Source organism: Phyllobates terribilis, unplaced genomic scaffold, assembly GCF_046119375.1.
Source record: "Phyllobates terribilis strain yellow unplaced genomic scaffold, ASM4611937v1 Scaffold_1042__1_contigs__length_457206, whole genome shotgun sequence".
NCBI classification, from domain to species: Eukaryota; Metazoa; Chordata; class Amphibia; order Anura; family Dendrobatidae; genus Phyllobates; species Phyllobates terribilis.
Genome location: NW_027363802.1, coordinates 214,192 through 231,656, shown reverse-complemented (window position 1 = coordinate 231,656; position 17,465 = coordinate 214,192). Strand labels below are relative to the sequence as shown.

Below are 17,465 nucleotides of genomic sequence, written 5' to 3'. Positions count from 1 at the left end.
CAAAAATGTTTCTGGTAGATTTTCACTTTGCAACAAAAATACTTAACATTGGCGATGCATTATGACTTTTGCAAAAGATTTCCTTTTGTTTCATAGCTTAAGCCTTTTTCAACTACACAGTTTTACACAAAAGTGTCAAGGGACTCAACAAGCCATGTGTCCTGTCAGTCATTAGGGCTCCCATGTTCTTTCTAATCGGAAACAGTTTAGAACTGAATTGGAAAGTTCAGAGTTAGTGACAAAATCTCTTGAGAAAAGGAGGATGGCACTTGTGAGCAAAAAACTCATGATCTTCAAATTATTCAACTGACGTGCCAAAAACCTTGACCATGTAGCGTGTTTTAGCTCTTGTAATGTTTATGTTTTGTATTCAAAGCAAAACACTCTTTTTTTTTTTTTTTTTTTTACACCTGTCTTGCTGTTTACTGTACTGCTTACACCATGTGGAGAAAGACTTAGTTAGTATTCCTGGTTGACTGGTTCAATTCCTGCTATGGGAGAGACTTTTTTTTGGGACTAGTGTCCACATTCCAAAGCCGACACGTGCCTTGCAGACAGAATCAGTTTAGGTTGGAACTGCTCTTTGCTGCCAAAAATGCAGACCACCAGATTTTTTGGATATTTATTTGCACAAAAGCTTATTTGATGTCATATCTCAAACCATTCATATCTCTCACTTTTAATTCCTGGGTGTTAAGGGACTCAACAAGCCTTTATCCCTGTCTGTCATTGGAGCTCCCCTTCCATCAATTGGTGATGTTTTGTTACTGAATGGAAAAGAGCTGTGACTCTCTAGCCAAGATAGTGGCAAAATCAGTTACGGAAACAAGGTACCAGTGCCCCATGTGAGAATCGAACTCACGACCTTCAGATTACGAGACTGACGCGCTACCTGCTGCGCTAACGAGGCAAGATGCATGTAATAATCTGCGGAAGTTGCTTGTGCAAAGCAGTACACCTCTTTTTTTTCATATTGTAAGTGAGCTGGCAGTAAATCTTCTCCCGTATGGTCTAGCGCTTAGGATTCCTGGTTTTCACCCAGGTGGCCTGGGTTCGACTCCCGGTATGGAAACACATCCTTTTCTACACCGTTGCCAACATTCAAAGACTGACGTGTGTTTTTAAAACAAACGTATTTCAGGTAGGATTTGTTTTTTTCAGGCAAAAATGCTGAACGCCCGCGTTTTGGCACTTCATTCTGACCCTTCACGCAAGATTCAATTTGGATTCGTAGCTCAACTCATTCTCAACCACCCCTTTTTACACCAAAGTGTCAAGAGACTCAACAACTCATGGGTCCTGTAAGTTATTTGGATTCCCATTTCCTTTCTAATGGAAAACGTAGAATTGAATGGAAAAGTTCTAAGTTGGTGACAAAATCTCTCGAGAAAAGGAGGGAACAGTGCCCCGTGTGAGGCTCAAACTCACAACCTTCAGATTACGAGACTGACGCACTACCTACTGCGCTAACGAAGCAAGTTGCACCTGCAGATCTGCAGAAGTTTATTGTGCATAGCAGAAAACTTATTTTTTTCATAATGTCACTGAGACGTTAGCGCATCTTTTCCCATATGGTCTAGCGGTTAGGATTCCTGGTTCTCACCCGGGTGGCCCGGGTTCGACTCCCGGTATGGGAATGCACCTTTATCTTAGCTACTGCCACCATTCAAAGACTGACGCGTGTTTTTCAATCAAAAATGTTTCTGGTAGATTTTCACTTTGCAACAAAAATACTTAACATTGGCGATGCATTATGACTTTTGCAAAAGATTTCCTTTTGTTTCATAGCTTAAGCCTTTTTCAACTACACAGTTTTACACAAAAGTGTCAAGGGACTCAACAAGCCATGTGTCCTGTCAGTCATTAGGGCTCCCATGTTCTTTCTAATCGGAAACAGTTTAGAACTGAATTGGAAAGTTCAGAGTTAGTGACAAAATCTCTTGAGAAAAGGAGGATGGCACTTGTGAGCAAAAAACTCATGATCTTCAAATTATTCAACTGACGTGCCAAAAACCTTGACCATGTAGCGTGTTTTAGCTCTTGTAATGTTTATGTTTTGTATTCAAAGCAAAACACTCTTTTTTTTTTTTTTTTTTTTACACCTGTCTTGCTGTTTACTGTACTGCTTACACCATGTGGAGAAAGACTTAGTTAGTATTCCTGGTTGACTGGTTCAATTCCTGCTATGGGAGAGACTTTTTTTTGGGACTAGTGTCCACATTCCAAAGCCGACACGTGCCTTGCAGACAGAATCAGTTTAGGATGGAACTGCTCTTTGCTGCCAAAAATGCAGACCACCAGATTTTTTGGATATTTATTTCCACAAAAGCTTATTTGATGTCATATCTCAAACCATTCATATCTCTCACTTTTAATTCCTGGGTGTTAAGGGACTCAACAAGCCTTTATCCCTGTCTGTCATTGGAGCTCCCCTTCCATCAATTGGTGATGTTTTGTTACTGAATGGAAAAGAGCTGTGACTCTCTAGCCAAGATAGTGGCAAAATCAGTTACGGAAACAAGGTACCAGTGCCCCATGTGAGAATCGAACTCACGACCTTCAGATTACGAGACTGACGCGCTACCTGCTGCGCTAACGAGGCAAGATGCATGTAATAATCTGCGGAAGTTGCTTGTGCAAAGCAGTACACCTCTTTTTTTTCATATTGTAAGTGAGCTGGCAGTAAATCTTCTCCCGTATGGTCTAGCGCTTAGGATTCCTGGTTTTCACCCAGGTGGCCTGGGTTCGACTCCCGGTATGGAAACACATCCTTTTCTACACCGTTGCCAACATTCAAAGACTGACGTGTGTTTTTAAAACAAACGTATTTCAGGTAGGATTTGTTTTTTTCAGGCAAAAATGCTGAACGCCCGCGTTTTGGCACTTCATTCTGACCCTTCACGCAAGATTCAATTTGGATTCGTAGCTCAACTCATTCTCAACCACCCCTTTTTACACCAAAGTGTCAAGAGACTCAACAACTCATGGGTCCTGTAAGTTATTTGGATTCCCATTTCCTTTCTAATGGAAAACGTAGAATTGAATGGAAAAGTTCTAAGTTGGTGACAAAATCTCTCGAGAAAAGGAGGGAACAGTGCCCCGTGTGAGGCTCAAACTCACAACCTTCAGATTACGAGACTGACGCACTACCTACTGCGCTAACGAAGCAAGTTGCACCTGCAGATCTGCAGAAGTTTATTGTGCATAGCAGAAAACTTATTTTTTTCATAATGTCACTGAGACGTTAGCGCATCTTTTCCCATATGGTCTAGCGGTTAGGATTCCTGGTTCTCACCCAGGTGGCCCGGGTTCGACTCCCGGTATGGGAATGCACCTTTATCTTAGCTACTGCCACCATTCAAAGACTGACGCGTGTTTTTCAATCAAAAATGTTTCTGGTAGATTTTCACTTTGCAACAAAAATACTTAACATTGGCGATGCATTATGACTTTTGCAAAAGATTTCCTTTTGTTTCATAGCTTAAGCCTTTTTCAACTACACAGTTTTACACAAAAGTGTCAAGGGACTCAACAAGCCATGTGTCCTGTCAGTCATTAGGGCTCCCATGTTCTTTCTAATCGGAAACAGTGTAGAACTGAATTGGAAAGTTCAGAGTTAGTGACAAAATCTCTTGAGAAAAGGAGGATGGCACTTGTGAGCAAAAAACTCATGATCTTCAAATTATTCAACTGACGTGCCAAAAACCTTGACCATGTAGCGTGTTTTAGCTCTTGTAATGTTTATGTTTTGTATTCAAAGCAAAACACTCTTTTTTTTTTTTTTTTTTTTTTTACACCTGTCTTGCTGTTTACTGTACTGCTTACACCATGTGGAGAAAGACTTAGTTAGTATTCCTGGTTGACTGGTTCAATTCCTGCTATGGGAGAGACTTTTTTTTGGGACTAGTGTCCACATTCCAAAGCCGACACGTGCCTTGCAGACAGAATCAGTTTAGGTTGGAACTGCTCTTTGCTGCCAAAAATGCAGACCACCAGATTTTTTGGATATTTATTTGCACAAAAGCTTATTTGATGTCATATCTCAAACCATTCATATCTCTCACTTTTAATTCCTGGGTGTTAAGGGACTCAACAAGCCTTTATCCCTGTCTGTCATTGGAGCTCCCCTTCCATCAATTGGTGATGTTTTGTTACTGAATGGAAAAGAGCTGTGACTCTCTAGCCAAGATAGTGGCAAAATCAGTTACGGAAACAAGGTACCAGTGCCCCATGTGAGAATCGAACTCACGACCTTCAGATTACGAGACTGACGCGCTACCTGCTGCGCTAACGAGGCAAGATGCATGTAATAATCTGCGGAAGTTGCTTGTGCAAAGCAGTACACCTCTTTTTTTTCATATTGTAAGTGAGCTGGCAGTAAATCTTCTCCCGTATGGTCTAGCGCTTAGGATTCCTGGTTTTCACCCAGGTGGCCTGGGTTCGACTCCCGGTATGGAAACACATCCTTTTCTACACCGTTGCCAACATTCAAAGACTGACGTGTGTTTTTAAAACAAACGTATTTCAGGTAGGATTTGTTTTTTTCAGGCAAAAATGCTGAACGCCCGCGTTTTGGCACTTCATTCTGACCCTTCACGCAAGATTCAATTTGGATTCGTAGCTCAACTCATTCTCAACCACCCCTTTTTACACCAAAGTGTCAAGAGACTCAACAACTCATGGGTCCTGTAAGTTATTTGGATTCCCATTTCCTTTCTAATGGAAAACGTAGAATTGAATGGAAAAGTTCTAAGTTGGTGACAAAATCTCTCGAGAAAAGGAGGGAACAGTGCCCCGTGTGAGGCTCAAACTCACAACCTTCAGATTACGAGACTGACGCACTACCTACTGCGCTAACGAAGCAAGTTGCACCTGCAGATCTGCAGAAGTTTATTGTGCATAGCAGAAAACTTATTTTTTTCATAATGTCACTGAGACGTTAGCGCATCTTTTCCCATATGGTCTAGCGGTTAGGATTCCTGGTTCTCACCCAGGTGGCCCGGGTTCGACTCCCGGTATGGGAATGCACCTTTATCTTAGCTACTGCCACCATTCAAAGACTGACGCGTGTTTTTCAATCAAAAATGTTTCTGGTAGATTTTCACTTTGCAACAAAAATACTTAACATTGGCGATGCATTATGACTTTTGCAAAAGATTTCCTTTTGTTTCATAGCTTAAGCCTTTTTCAACTACACAGTTTTACACAAAAGTGTCAAGGGACTCAACAAGCCATGTGTCCTGTCAGTCATTAGGGCTCCCATGTTCTTTCTAATCGGAAACAGTTTAGAACTGAATTGGAAAGTTCAGAGTTAGTGACAAAATCTCTTGAGAAAAGGAGGATGGCACTTGTGAGCAAAAAACTCATGATCTTCAAATTATTCAACTGACGTGCCAAAAACCTTGACCATGTAGCGTGTTTTAGCTCTTGTAATGTTTATGTTTTGTATTCAAAGCAAAACACTCTTTTTTTTTTTTTTTTTTTTACACCTGTCTTGCTGTTTACTGTACTGCTTACACCATGTGGAGAAAGACTTAGTTAGTATTCCTGGTTGACTGGTTCAATTCCTGCTATGGGAGAGACTTTTTTTTGGGACTAGTGTCCACATTCCAAAGCCGACACGTGCCTTGCAGACAGAATCAGTTTAGGTTGGAACTGCTCTTTGCTGCCAAAAATGCAGACCACCAGATTTTTTGGATATTTATTTGCACAAAAGCTTATTTGATGTCATATCTCAAACCATTCATATCTCTCACTTTTAATTCCTGGGTGTTAAGGGACTCAACAAGCCTTTATCCCTGTCTGTCATTGGAGCTCCCCTTCCATCAATTGGTGATGTTTTGTTACTGAATGGAAAAGAGCTGTGACTCTCTAGCCAAGATAGTGGCAAAATCAGTTACGGAAACAAGGTACCAGTGCCCCATGTGAGAATCGAACTCACGACCTTCAGATTACGAGACTGACGCGCTACCTGCTGCGCTAACGAGGCAAGATGCATGTAATAATCTGCGGAAGTTGCTTGTGCAAAGCAGTACACCTCTTTTTTTTCATATTGTAAGTGAGCTGGCAGTAAATCTTCTCCCGTATGGTCTAGCGCTTAGGATTCCTGGTTTTCACCCAGGTGGCCTGGGTTCGACTCCCGGTATGGAAACACATCCTTTTCTACACCGTTGCCAACATTCAAAGACTGACGTGTGTTTTTAAAACAAACGTATTTCAGGTAGGATTTGTTTTTTTCAGGCAAAAATGCTGAACGCCCGCGTTTTGGCACTTCATTCTGACCCTTCACGCAAGATTCAATTTGGATTCGTAGCTCAACTCATTCTCAACCACCCCTTTTTACACCAAAGTGTCAAGAGACTCAACAACTCATGGGTCCTGTAAGTTATTTGGATTCCCATTTCCTTTCTAATGGAAAACGTAGAATTGAATGGAAAAGTTCTAAGTTGGTGACAAAATCTCTCGAGAAAAGGAGGGAACAGTGCCCCGTGTGAGGCTCAAACTCACAACCTTCAGATTACGAGACTGACGCACTACCTACTGCGCTAACGAAGCAAGTTGCACCTGCAGATCTGCAGAAGTTTATTGTGCATAGCAGAAAACTTATTTTTTTCATAATGTCACTGAGACGTTAGCGCATCTTTTCCCATATGGTCTAGCGGTTAGGATTCCTGGTTCTCACCCAGGTGGCCCGGGTTCGACTCCCGGTATGGGAATGCACCTTTATCTTAGCTACTGCCACCATTCAAAGACTGACGCGTGTTTTTCAATCAAAAATGTTTCTGGTAGATTTTCACTTTGCAACAAAAATACTTAACATTGGCGATGCATTATGACTTTTGCAAAAGATTTCCTTTTGTTTCATAGCTTAAGCCTTTTTCAACTACACAGTTTTACACAAAAGTGTCAAGGGACTCAACAAGCCATGTGTCCTGTCAGTCATTAGGGCTCCCATGTTCTTTCTAATCGGAAACAGTTTAGAACTGAATTGGAAAGTTCAGAGTTAGTGACAAAATCTCTTGAGAAAAGGAGGATGGCACTTGTGAGCAAAAAACTCATGATCTTCAAATTATTCAACTGACGTGCCAAAAACCTTGACCATGTAGCGTGTTTTAGCTCTTGTAATGTTTATGTTTTGTATTCAAAGCAAAACACTCTTTTTTTTTTTTTTTTTTTTACACCTGTCTTGCTGTTTACTGTACTGCTTACACCATGTGGAGAAAGACTTAGTTAGTATTCCTGGTTGACTGGTTCAATTCCTGCTATGGGAGAGACTTTTTTTTGGGACTAGTGTCCACATTCCAAAGCCGACACGTGCCTTGCAGACAGAATCAGTTTAGGATGGAACTGCTCTTTGCTGCCAAAAATGCAGACCACCAGATTTTTTGGATATTTATTTCCACAAAAGCTTATTTGATGTCATATCTCAAACCATTCATATCTCTCACTTTTAATTCCTGGGTGTTAAGGGACTCAACAAGCCTTTATCCCTGTCTGTCATTGGAGCTCCCCTTCCATCAATTGGTGATGTTTTGTTACTGAATGGAAAAGAGCTGTGACTCTCTAGCCAAGATAGTGGCAAAATCAGTTACGGAAACAAGGTACCAGTGCCCCATGTGAGAATCGAACTCACGACCTTCAGATTACGAGACTGACGCGCTACCTGCTGCGCTAACGAGGCAAGATGCATGTAATAATCTGCGGAAGTTGCTTGTGCAAAGCAGTACACCTCTTTTTTTTCATATTGTAAGTGAGCTGGCAGTAAATCTTCTCCCGTATGGTCTAGCGCTTAGGATTCCTGGTTTTCACCCAGGTGGCCTGGGTTCGACTCCCGGTATGGAAACACATCCTTTTCTACACCGTTGCCAACATTCAAAGACTGACGTGTGTTTTTAAAACAAACGTATTTCAGGTAGGATTTGTTTTTTTCAGGCAAAAATGCTGAACGCCCGCGTTTTGGCACTTCATTCTGACCCTTCACGCAAGATTCAATTTGGATTCGTAGCTCAACTCATTCTCAACCACCCCTTTTTACACCAAAGTGTCAAGAGACTCAACAACTCATGGGTCCTGTAAGTTATTTGGATTCCCATTTCCTTTCTAATGGAAAACGTAGAATTGAATGGAAAAGTTCTAAGTTGGTGACAAAATCTCTCGAGAAAAGGAGGGAACAGTGCCCCGTGTGAGGCTCAAACTCACAACCTTCAGATTACGAGACTGACGCACTACCTACTGCGCTAACGAAGCAAGTTGCACCTGCAGATCTGCAGAAGTTTATTGTGCATAGCAGAAAACTTATTTTTTTCATAATGTCACTGAGACGTTAGCGCATCTTTTCCCATATGGTCTAGCGGTTAGGATTCCTGGTTCTCACCCAGGTGGCCCGGGTTCGACTCCCGGTATGGGAATGCACCTTTATCTTAGCTACTGCCACCATTCAAAGACTGACGCGTGTTTTTCAATCAAAAATGTTTCTGGTAGATTTTCACTTTGCAACAAAAATACTTAACATTGGCGATGCATTATGACTTTTGCAAAAGATTTCCTTTTGTTTCATAGCTTAAGCCTTTTTCAACTACACAGTTTTACACAAAAGTGTCAAGGGACTCAACAAGCCATGTGTCCTGTCAGTCATTAGGGCTCCCATGTTCTTTCTAATCGGAAACAGTTTAGAACTGAATTGGAAAGTTCAGAGTTAGTGACAAAATCTCTTGAGAAAAGGAGGATGGCACTTGTGAGCAAAAAACTCATGATCTTCAAATTATTCAACTGACGTGCCAAAAACCTTGACCATGTAGCGTGTTTTAGCTCTTGTAATGTTTATGTTTTGTATTCAAAGCAAAACACTCTTTTTTTTTTTTTTTTTTTTTTTACACCTGTCTTGCTGTTTACTGTACTGCTTACACCATGTGGAGAAAGACTTAGTTAGTATTCCTGGTTGACTGGTTCAATTCCTGCTATGGGAGAGACTTTTTTTTGGGACTAGTGTCCACATTCCAAAGCCGACACGTGCCTTGCAGACAGAATCAGTTTAGGTTGGAACTGCTCTTTGCTGCCAAAAATGCAGACCACCAGATTTTTTGGATATTTATTTGCACAAAAGCTTATTTGATGTCATATCTCAAACCATTCATATCTCTCACTTTTAATTCCTGGGTGTTAAGGGACTCAACAAGCCTTTATCCCTGTCTGTCATTGGAGCTCCCCTTCCATCAATTGGTGATGTTTTGTTACTGAATGGAAAAGAGCTGTGACTCTCTAGCCAAGATAGTGGCAAAATCAGTTACGGAAACAAGGTACCAGTGCCCCATGTGAGAATCGAACTCACGACCTTCAGATTACGAGACTGACGCGCTACCTGCTGCGCTAACGAGGCAAGATGCATGTAATAATCTGCGGAAGTTGCTTGTGCAAAGCAGTACACCTCTTTTTTTTCATATTGTAAGTGAGCTGGCAGTAAATCTTCTCCCGTATGGTCTAGCGCTTAGGATTCCTGGTTTTCACCCAGGTGGCCTGGGTTCGACTCCCGGTATGGAAACACATCCTTTTCTACACCGTTGCCAACATTCAAAGACTGACGTGTGTTTTTAAAACAAACGTATTTCAGGTAGGATTTGTTTTTTTCAGGCAAAAATGCTGAACGCCCGCGTTTTGGCACTTCATTCTGACCCTTCACGCAAGATTCAATTTGGATTCGTAGCTCAACTCATTCTCAACCACCCCTTTTTACACCAAAGTGTCAAGAGACTCAACAACTCATGGGTCCTGTAAGTTATTTGGATTCCCATTTCCTTTCTAATGGAAAACGTAGAATTGAATGGAAAAGTTCTAAGTTGGTGACAAAATCTCTCGAGAAAAGGAGGGAACAGTGCCCCGTGTGAGGCTCAAACTCACAACCTTCAGATTACGAGACTGACGCACTACCTACTGCGCTAACGAAGCAAGTTGCACCTGCAGATCTGCAGAAGTTTATTGTGCATAGCAGAAAACTTATTTTTTTCATAATGTCACTGAGACGTTAGCGCATCTTTTCCCATATGGTCTAGCGGTTAGGATTCCTGGTTCTCACCCGGGTGGCCCGGGTTCGACTCCCGGTATGGGAATGCACCTTTATCTTAGCTACTGCCACCATTCAAAGACTGACGCGTGTTTTTCAATCAAAAATGTTTCTGGTAGATTTTCACTTTGCAACAAAAATACTTAACATTGGCGATGCATTATGACTTTTGCAAAAGATTTCCTTTTGTTTCATAGCTTAAGCCTTTTTCAACTACACAGTTTTACACAAAAGTGTCAAGGGACTCAACAAGCCATGTGTCCTGTCAGTCATTAGGGCTCCCATGTTCTTTCTAATCGGAAACAGTGTAGAACTGAATTGGAAAGTTCAGAGTTAGTGACAAAATCTCTTGAGAAAAGGAGGATGGCACTTGTGAGCAAAAAACTCATGATCTTCAAATTATTCAACTGACGTGCCAAAAACCTTGACCATGTAGCGTGTTTTAGCTCTTGTAATGTTTATGTTTTGTATTCAAAGCAAAACACTCTTTTTTTTTTTTTTTTTTTTTTTACACCTGTCTTGCTGTTTACTGTACTGCTTACACCATGTGGAGAAAGACTTAGTTAGTATTCCTGGTTGACTGGTTCAATTCCTGCTATGGGAGAGACTTTTTTTTGGGACTAGTGTCCACATTCCAAAGCCGACACGTGCCTTGCAGACAGAATCAGTTTAGGTTGGAACTGCTCTTTGCTGCCAAAAATGCAGACCACCAGATTTTTTGGATATTTATTTGCACAAAAGCTTATTTGATGTCATATCTCAAACCATTCATATCTCTCACTTTTAATTCCTGGGTGTTAAGGGACTCAACAAGCCTTTATCCCTGTCTGTCATTGGAGCTCCCCTTCCATCAATTGGTGATGTTTTGTTACTGAATGGAAAAGAGCTGTGACTCTCTAGCCAAGATAGTGGCAAAATCAGTTACGGAAACAAGGTACCAGTGCCCCATGTGAGAATCGAACTCACGACCTTCAGATTACGAGACTGACGCGCTACCTGCTGCGCTAACGAGGCAAGATGCATGTAATAATCTGCGGAAGTTGCTTGTGCAAAGCAGTACACCTCTTTTTTTTCATATTGTAAGTGAGCTGGCAGTAAATCTTCTCCCGTATGGTCTAGCGCTTAGGATTCCTGGTTTTCACCCAGGTGGCCTGGGTTCGACTCCCGGTATGGAAACACATCCTTTTCTACACCGTTGCCAACATTCAAAGACTGACGTGTGTTTTTAAAACAAACGTATTTCAGGTAGGATTTGTTTTTTTCAGGCAAAAATGCTGAACGCCCGCGTTTTGGCACTTCATTCTGACCCTTCACGCAAGATTCAATTTGGATTCGTAGCTCAACTCATTCTCAACCACCCCTTTTTACACCAAAGTGTCAAGAGACTCAACAACTCATGGGTCCTGTAAGTTATTTGGATTCCCATTTCCTTTCTAATGGAAAACGTAGAATTGAATGGAAAAGTTCTAAGTTGGTGACAAAATCTCTCGAGAAAAGGAGGGAACAGTGCCCCGTGTGAGGCTCAAACTCACAACCTTCAGATTACGAGACTGACGCACTACCTACTGCGCTAACGAAGCAAGTTGCACCTGCAGATCTGCAGAAGTTTATTGTGCATAGCAGAAAACTTATTTTTTTCATAATGTCACTGAGACGTTAGCGCATCTTTTCCCATATGGTCTAGCGGTTAGGATTCCTGGTTCTCACCCAGGTGGCCCGGGTTCGACTCCCGGTATGGGAATGCACCTTTATCTTAGCTACTGCCACCATTCAAAGACTGACGCGTGTTTTTCAATCAAAAATGTTTCTGGTAGATTTTCACTTTGCAACAAAAATACTTAACATTGGCGATGCATTATGACTTTTGCAAAAGATTTCCTTTTGTTTCATAGCTTAAGCCTTTTTCAACTACACAGTTTTACACAAAAGTGTCAAGGGACTCAACAAGCCATGTGTCCTGTCAGTCATTAGGGCTCCCATGTTCTTTCTAATCGGAAACAGTTTAGAACTGAATTGGAAAGTTCAGAGTTAGTGACAAAATCTCTTGAGAAAAGGAGGATGGCACTTGTGAGCAAAAAACTCATGATCTTCAAATTATTCAACTGACGTGCCAAAAACCGTGACCATGTAGCGTGTTTTAGCTCTTGTAATGTTTATGTTTTGTATTCAAAGCAAAACACTCTTTTTTTTTTTTTTTTTTTTTACACCTGTCTTGCTGTTTACTGTACTGCTTACACCATGTGGAGAAAGACTTAGTTAGTATTCCTGGTTGACTGGTTCAATTCCTGCTATGGGAGAGACTTTTTTTTGGGACTAGTGTCCACATTCCAAAGCCGACACGTGCCTTGCAGACAGAATCAGTTTAGGATGGAACTGCTCTTTGCTGCCAAAAATGCAGACCACCAGATTTTTTGGATATTTATTTCCACAAAAGCTTATTTGATGTCATATCTCAAACCATTCATATCTCTCACTTTTAATTCCTGGGTGTTAAGGGACTCAACAAGCCTTTATCCCTGTCTGTCATTGGAGCTCCCCTTCCATCAATTGGTGATGTTTTGTTACTGAATGGAAAAGAGCTGTGACTCTCTAGCCAAGATAGTGGCAAAATCAGTTACGGAAACAAGGTACCAGTGCCCCATGTGAGAATCGAACTCACGACCTTCAGATTACGAGACTGACGCGCTACCTGCTGCGCTAACGAGGCAAGATGCATGTAATAATCTGCGGAAGTTGCTTGTGCAAAGCAGTACACCTCTTTTTTTTCATATTGTAAGTGAGCTGGCAGTAAATCTTCTCCCGTATGGTCTAGCGCTTAGGATTCCTGGTTTTCACCCAGGTGGCCTGGGTTCGACTCCCGGTATGGAAACACATCCTTTTCTACACCGTTGCCAACATTCAAAGACTGACGTGTGTTTTTAAAACAAACGTATTTCAGGTAGGATTTGTTTTTTTCAGGCAAAAATGCTGAACGCCCGCGTTTTGGCACTTCATTCTGACCCTTCACGCAAGATTCAATTTGGATTCGTAGCTCAACTCATTCTCAACCACCCCTTTTTACACCAAAGTGTCAAGAGACTCAACAACTCATGGGTCCTGTAAGTTATTTGGATTCCCATTTCCTTTCTAATGGAAAACGTAGAATTGAATGGAAAAGTTCTAAGTTGGTGACAAAATCTCTCGAGAAAAGGAGGGAACAGTGCCCCGTGTGAGGCTCAAACTCACAACCTTCAGATTACGAGACTGACGCACTACCTACTGCGCTAACGAAGCAAGTTGCACCTGCAGATCTGCAGAAGTTTATTGTGCATAGCAGAAAACTTATTTTTTTCATAATGTCACTGAGACGTTAGCGCATCTTTTCCCATATGGTCTAGCGGTTAGGATTCCTGGTTCTCACCCAGGTGGCCCGGGTTCGACTCCCGGTATGGGAATGCACCTTTATCTTAGCTACTGCCACCATTCAAAGACTGACGCGTGTTTTTCAATCAAAAATGTTTCTGGTAGATTTTCACTTTGCAACAAAAATACTTAACATTGGCGATGCATTATGACTTTTGCAAAAGATTTCCTTTTGTTTCATAGCTTAAGCCTTTTTCAACTACACAGTTTTACACAAAAGTGTCAAGGGACTCAACAAGCCATGTGTCCTGTCAGTCATTAGGGCTCCCATGTTCTTTCTAATCGGAAACAGTGTAGAACTGAATTGGAAAGTTCAGAGTTAGTGACAAAATCTCTTGAGAAAAGGAGGATGGCACTTGTGAGCAAAAAACTCATGATCTTCAAATTATTCAACTGACGTGCCAAAAACCTTGACCATGTAGCGTGTTTTAGCTCTTGTAATGTTTATGTTTTGTATTCAAAGCAAAACACTCTTTTTTTTTTTTTTTTTTTTTACACCTGTCTTGCTGTTTACTGTACTGCTTACACCATGTGGAGAAAGACTTAGTTAGTATTCCTGGTTGACTGGTTCAATTCCTGCTATGGGAGAGACTTTTTTTTGGGACTAGTGTCCACATTCCAAAGCCGACACGTGCCTTGCAGACAGAATCAGTTTAGGATGGAACTGCTCTTTGCTGCCAAAAATGCAGACCACCAGATTTTTTGGATATTTATTTCCACAAAAGCTTATTTGATGTCATATCTCAAACCATTCATATCTCTCACTTTTAATTCCTGGGTGTTAAGGGACTCAACAAGCCTTTATCCCTGTCTGTCATTGGAGCTCCCCTTCCATCAATTGGTGATGTTTTGTTACTGAATGGAAAAGAGCTGTGACTCTCTAGCCAAGATAGTGGCAAAATCAGTTACGGAAACAAGGTACCAGTGCCCCATGTGAGAATCGAACTCACGACCTTCAGATTACGAGACTGACGCGCTACCTGCTGCGCTAACGAGGCAAGATGCATGTAATAATCTGCGGAAGTTGCTTGTGCAAAGCAGTACACCTCTTTTTTTTCATATTGTAAGTGAGCTGGCAGTAAATCTTCTCCCGTATGGTCTAGCGCTTAGGATTCCTGGTTTTCACCCAGGTGGCCTGGGTTCGACTCCCGGTATGGAAACACATCCTTTTCTACACCGTTGCCAACATTCAAAGACTGACGTGTGTTTTTAAAACAAACGTATTTCAGGTAGGATTTGTTTTTTTCAGGCAAAAATGCTGAACGCCCGCGTTTTGGCACTTCATTCTGACCCTTCACGCAAGATTCAATTTGGATTCGTAGCTCAACTCATTCTCAACCACCCCTTTTTACACCAAAGTGTCAAGAGACTCAACAACTCATGGGTCCTGTAAGTTATTTGGATTCCCATTTCCTTTCTAATGGAAAACGTAGAATTGAATGGAAAAGTTCTAAGTTGGTGACAAAATCTCTCGAGAAAAGGAGGGAACAGTGCCCCGTGTGAGGCTCAAACTCACAACCTTCAGATTACGAGACTGACGCACTACCTACTGCGCTAACGAAGCAAGTTGCACCTGCAGATCTGCAGAAGTTTATTGTGCATAGCAGAAAACTTATTTTTTTCATAATGTCACTGAGACGTTAGCGCATCTTTTCCCATATGGTCTAGCGGTTAGGATTCCTGGTTCTCACCCAGGTGGCCCGGGTTCGACTCCCGGTATGGGAATGCACCTTTATCTTAGCTACTGCCACCATTCAAAGACTGACGCGTGTTTTTCAATCAAAAATGTTTCTGGTAGATTTTCACTTTGCAACAAAAATACTTAACATTGGCGATGCATTATGACTTTTGCAAAAGATTTCCTTTTGTTTCATAGCTTAAGCCTTTTTCAACTACACAGTTTTACACAAAAGTGTCAAGGGACTCAACAAGCCATGTGTCCTGTCAGTCATTAGGGCTCCCATGTTCTTTCTAATCGGAAACAGTGTAGAACTGAATTGGAAAGTTCAGAGTTAGTGACAAAATCTCTTGAGAAAAGGAGGATGGCACTTGTGAGCAAAAAACTCATGATCTTCAAATTATTCAACTGACGTGCCAAAAACCTTGACCATGTAGCGTGTTTTAGCTCTTGTAATGTTTATGTTTTGTATTCAAAGCAAAACACTCTTTTTTTTTTTTTTTTTTTTTACACCTGTCTTGCTGTTTACTGTACTGCTTACACCATGTGGAGAAAGACTTAGTTAGTATTCCTGGTTGACTGGTTCAATTCCTGCTATGGGAGAGACTTTTTTTTGGGACTAGTGTCCACATTCCAAAGCCGACACGTGCCTTGCAGACAGAATCAGTTTAGGTTGGAACTGCTCTTTGCTGCCAAAAATGCAGACCACCAGATTTTTTGGATATTTATTTGCACAAAAGCTTATTTGATGTCATATCTCAAACCATTCATATCTCTCACTTTTAATTCCTGGGTGTTAAGGGACTCAACAAGCCTTTATCCCTGTCTGTCATTGGAGCTCCCCTTCCATCAATTGGTGATGTTTTGTTACTGAATGGAAAAGAGCTGTGACTCTCTAGCCAAGATAGTGGCAAAATCAGTTACGGAAACAAGGTACCAGTGCCCCATGTGAGAATCGAACTCACGACCTTCAGATTACGAGACTGACGCGCTACCTGCTGCGCTAACGAGGCAAGATGCATGTAATAATCTGCGGAAGTTGCTTGTGCAAAGCAGTACACCTCTTTTTTTTCATATTGTAAGTGAGCTGGCAGTAAATCTTCTCCCGTATGGTCTAGCGCTTAGGATTCCTGGTTTTCACCCAGGTGGCCTGGGTTCGACTCCCGGTATGGAAACACATCCTTTTCTACACCGTTGCCAACATTCAAAGACTGACGTGTGTTTTTAAAACAAACGTATTTCAGGTAGGATTTGTTTTTTTCAGGCAAAAATGCTGAACGCCCGCGTTTTGGCACTTCATTCTGACCCTTCACGCAAGATTCAATTTGGATTCGTAGCTCAACTCATTCTCAACCACCCCTTTTTACACCAAAGTGTCAAGAGACTCAACAACTCATGGGTCCTGTAAGTTATTTGGATTCCCATTTCCTTTCTAATGGAAAACGTAGAATTGAATGGAAAAGTTCTAAGTTGGTGACAAAATCTCTCGAGAAAAGGAGGGAACAGTGCCCCGTGTGAGGCTCAAACTCACAACCTTCAGATTACGAGACTGACGCACTACCTACTGCGCTAACGAAGCAAGTTGCACCTGCAGATCTGCAGAAGTTTATTGTGCATAGCAGAAAACTTATTTTTTTCATAATGTCACTGAGACGTTAGCGCATCTTTTCCCATATGGTCTAGCGGTTAGGATTCCTGGTTCTCACCCAGGTGGCCCGGGTTCGACTCCCGGTATGGGAATGCACCTTTATCTTAGCTACTGCCACCATTCAAAGACTGACGCGTGTTTTTCAATCAAAAATGTTTCTGGTAGATTTTCACTTTGCAACAAAAATACTTAACATTGGCGATGCATTATGACTTTTGCAAAAGATTTCCTTTTGTTTCATAGCTTAAGCCTTTTTCAACTACACAGTTTTACACAAAAGTGTCAAGGGACTCAACAAGCCATGTGTCCTGTCAGTCATTAGGGCTCCCATGTTCTTTCTAATCGGAAACAGTTTAGAACTGAATTGGAAAGTTCAGAGTTAGTGACAAAATCTCTTGAGAAAAGGAGGATGGCACTTGTGAGCAAAAAACTCATGATCTTCAAATTATTCAACTGACGTGCCAAAAACCTTGACCATGTAGCGTGTTTTAGCTCTTGTAATGTTTATGTTTTGTATTCAAAGCAAAACACTCTTTTTTTTTTTTTTTTTTTTTACACCTGTCTTGCTGTTTACTGTACTGCTTACACCATGTGGAGAAAGACTTAGTTAGTATTCCTGGTTGACTGGTTCAATTCCTGCTATGGGAGAGACTTTTTTTTGGGACTAGTGTCCACATTCC

The 17,465-nt window shown here is 41.5% G+C and overlaps 13 non-coding genes across 13 annotated transcripts; 8 read left to right on the top strand and 5 right to left on the bottom strand.

Annotated features, from left to right (window-relative positions):
- Positions 1–837: 837 nt before the first annotated feature.
- TRNAT-CGU (transfer RNA threonine (anticodon CGU)) lies at positions 838–910 on the bottom strand. The gene has a single exon. It is a non-coding gene; the product is annotated as a tRNA-Thr (tRNA).
- A 1,619-nt stretch (positions 911–2,529) lies between these two features.
- Positions 2,530–2,602, bottom strand: TRNAT-CGU (transfer RNA threonine (anticodon CGU)). Its single transcript has one exon. It is a non-coding gene; the product is annotated as a tRNA-Thr (tRNA).
- Positions 2,603–3,257: 655 nt separating this feature from the next.
- On the top strand, positions 3,258–3,329 carry TRNAE-CUC (transfer RNA glutamic acid (anticodon CUC)). Its single transcript has one exon. It is a non-coding gene; the product is annotated as a tRNA-Glu (tRNA).
- Positions 3,330–4,224: 895 nt separating this feature from the next.
- Positions 4,225–4,297, bottom strand: TRNAT-CGU (transfer RNA threonine (anticodon CGU)). Its single transcript has one exon. It is a non-coding gene; the product is annotated as a tRNA-Thr (tRNA).
- A 655-nt stretch (positions 4,298–4,952) lies between these two features.
- TRNAE-CUC (transfer RNA glutamic acid (anticodon CUC)) lies at positions 4,953–5,024 on the top strand. The gene has a single exon. It is a non-coding gene; the product is annotated as a tRNA-Glu (tRNA).
- Positions 5,025–5,916: 892 nt separating this feature from the next.
- TRNAT-CGU (transfer RNA threonine (anticodon CGU)) lies at positions 5,917–5,989 on the bottom strand. The gene has a single exon. It is a non-coding gene; the product is annotated as a tRNA-Thr (tRNA).
- Positions 5,990–6,644: 655 nt separating this feature from the next.
- On the top strand, positions 6,645–6,716 carry TRNAE-CUC (transfer RNA glutamic acid (anticodon CUC)). Its single transcript has one exon. It is a non-coding gene; the product is annotated as a tRNA-Glu (tRNA).
- Positions 6,717–7,608: 892 nt separating this feature from the next.
- TRNAT-CGU (transfer RNA threonine (anticodon CGU)) lies at positions 7,609–7,681 on the bottom strand. The gene has a single exon. It is a non-coding gene; the product is annotated as a tRNA-Thr (tRNA).
- Positions 7,682–8,336: 655 nt separating this feature from the next.
- Positions 8,337–8,408, top strand: TRNAE-CUC (transfer RNA glutamic acid (anticodon CUC)). The gene has a single exon. It is a non-coding gene; the product is annotated as a tRNA-Glu (tRNA).
- Positions 8,409–11,726: 3,318 nt separating this feature from the next.
- TRNAE-CUC (transfer RNA glutamic acid (anticodon CUC)) lies at positions 11,727–11,798 on the top strand. The gene has a single exon. It is a non-coding gene; the product is annotated as a tRNA-Glu (tRNA).
- A 1,621-nt stretch (positions 11,799–13,419) lies between these two features.
- TRNAE-CUC (transfer RNA glutamic acid (anticodon CUC)) lies at positions 13,420–13,491 on the top strand. The gene has a single exon. It is a non-coding gene; the product is annotated as a tRNA-Glu (tRNA).
- A 1,621-nt stretch (positions 13,492–15,112) lies between these two features.
- On the top strand, positions 15,113–15,184 carry TRNAE-CUC (transfer RNA glutamic acid (anticodon CUC)). Its single transcript has one exon. It is a non-coding gene; the product is annotated as a tRNA-Glu (tRNA).
- Positions 15,185–16,805: 1,621 nt separating this feature from the next.
- TRNAE-CUC (transfer RNA glutamic acid (anticodon CUC)) lies at positions 16,806–16,877 on the top strand. The gene has a single exon. It is a non-coding gene; the product is annotated as a tRNA-Glu (tRNA).
- The last annotated feature ends 588 nt before the right edge of the window (positions 16,878–17,465 follow it).